Source organism: Portunus trituberculatus, chromosome 42, assembly GCF_017591435.1.
Source record: "Portunus trituberculatus isolate SZX2019 chromosome 42, ASM1759143v1, whole genome shotgun sequence".
NCBI lineage: Eukaryota > Metazoa > Arthropoda > Malacostraca > Decapoda > Portunidae > Portunus > Portunus trituberculatus.
Genome location: NC_059296.1, coordinates 19,962,975 through 19,965,474, shown reverse-complemented (window position 1 = coordinate 19,965,474; position 2,500 = coordinate 19,962,975). Strand labels below are relative to the sequence as shown.

At 43.3% G+C, this 2,500-nt stretch overlaps 1 protein-coding gene across 3 annotated transcripts in view; it reads left to right on the top strand.

The window, feature by feature from the left end:
* The window catches only part of LOC123517717, a 28,886-nt gene that overhangs the window by 24,950 nt on the left and 1,436 nt on the right, over nucleotides 1-2,500 (top strand). The gene's annotated exons all lie outside the window — the stretch shown is intronic.

Sequence of the window (2,500 nt, the reverse complement as noted above, 5' to 3'; positions counted from 1 at the left end):
TATTGTTCGTCTTGTTCTTCTTGTCCCCCATTGAACCTGCTGTTAATGTTTTTGTTCTTTTTTTCCTTCTCATCCTCCTCTCTCTTTCTCCTCCATCTCTTCCTTTTCCACTACTTCCTCTTTCAGTTCTTCATCCACTTGTTCTCCTCTGGTTCACCCTTATTTTTCCTCCTCCTCTTCTTCTTCCTCTCCCTTCACCCCATCAAAATTACCTTCAATCAATTAGTTTATACGTGTATACATTATTTTTCACTTTCTTCTCCTCTTCTTCCTCTTCCTTCTACTCCTCCCCCTCTTCCTCCTCTTCCCCCTTGCACTTCACAATATGCAGCGCAGATTCTCTCTCTCTCTCTCTCTCTCTCTCTCTCTCTCTCTCTCTCTCTCTCTCTCTCTCTCTCTCTCTCTCTCTCTCTTTTTCTAGTCGCGTTAATGGAGATTTCCGATTCTTCGCATTTTCCCTTTTTTTTTCTCGTTTTCTTTTGTTTCCTCGAACCAATCACGTATACACTCCGCGGGTGTCACGTAAAGCCAAGTTTTTATCGTTCGTATATGCTTTTTTTTCGCGTTCATTGTGCTGGGGCGCCAAACACTTCCCACCATCAGCGTTACCACTACCACCACCAACAACAACAACACTACCAATACCACGACCAACACTACAACCACCACCAACATCGTCAGTAACCTAGTGTCTAATTTGATATCTAGTATAGCAGCCACCCATCGTATCTGACGTTGTCTTCTACGAGGCATAATAAAAGCGAAGAAAAAAATATATCTATATAACATAGGAACTTTACGAGATGTTAACTCGGGGGCCATGGACGTGGAATTCATGGTGAAGGGTACCTACGTTCTGTCTGTCCTACGAGGCTTTTGTGGTGTTCGTTAGGTTAGGTCTAGTGGAAGCATTGCGAGCTTTCGTATGAGGAACCTTTTACATTCCGCTCTGGTCATCATCTGTTAAGATCCACAGCACAGAGAAAGAAATAATAAACCGCCTGCATGAACACACACACACACACAGGAAGAAAAAATTGTCTGCATGACCACAGAAAAAAAAAAGTAATCGTCTCCATCAACATGAGAGAAAAAATCGTCTGCATGGGCACACTCAAAACTTTTAGAAAGTATATATGATAATAAAAGAATCGCCTGCGTGGACACACATTCACAATAGGAAATAAAGAAAATATATGAGGCAAATTCTGACTTTTAATCTACTGTGTGATTTAAGAGAATGTAGTATGAAAAATGACAATATAAAAGTTATAAATGATTATTGGACACACTAATTAGCGGTGAAAAAAAATTAACTTCCTTCAGCGTCAATGTTCCGGCTAAAAGAAGAAGAAATAAAATGCCCAATGCCTTCACCTGGACCGAGCTGCTGGGACTGGTGACATGCGTCGCAGCACACGAGGCGGGAGGACACATGCGGTAAATGTTCAATAAACGGCTATAATGTTGTGTCGCTTCTCTGTTCGTCACCGACAAAGAAGCCTCAGGCGAGCACCTGTGACCGTGAATGTCGCCGGGCATCACCACCGCCGCCACCCACGTGCACTTGTGTGTATGAACATGGGAGGCAGGAGCATGTTCGTTTGTGTAACAGAATGTGAAAACCCGCGTATGGATGATCAGCAAATCTTATCACAAAGGGAAAATAAATCCGATATTGCAATACATTTGAGCATGTTGTACTTGCGTCTTCCTGACACAAAGCTGTGATAATTGTACCTGTCCTCATGTTGCTCGTTCACCGTACAGAAGAGAGTAACAGACACAATGGGTTCTGTGCCGCACAGCTCACCGCGACTTGCGTGCACTCACAATCAACACTGCATATTAGAATAATCAAATGCAACGAATTAACACAAGACTATATTCATTTTTTCATCAAATTCACAGGAAAACCCTGAAATTGCTTGTTATCTCTCCCGAGGACTTGAGCTGTACTTTGGATTCTTCTCTCATTTACTGTTTTTAAGGGGAACGTCAAAGCACCTGGCTCTTTTCCACCTTGGCTGGCCCCTTCGCGAGTGCGCACACACACACACACACACACACACACACACACACACACACACACACACACACACACACACACACACAAGATAAAAAAAAAGGCGTTGAAGTGGTTAGAAAATTCGGTAAAATCAAGCACCTTCAATGTAGCAGCTATTACACGTGGAAAGAGAGGACGAACGACAAGAAGAGAGAGAGAAAAAAAAAGAAGTATTCATCTGATTGTCCGCCCACCGCTCACTATGAAGAAGAAATTATTACCTTTGAACTGATTCTATCGGCACTCTCCCCCCCTACCCTGTCTGCCTACCTGTGTGTCTGCCTGCCTGCTTGTTATGTCTCCCCTTGTATACCTGTCTTGCCACGTACTACTTATCACCTTAATGCTAATCAAGCCCAGTCAATCTGCACTCCACTCCCACCTGCTCCACTGATGCCATCTTAATTCTGAGTGTTGGCCAACACTTCGATT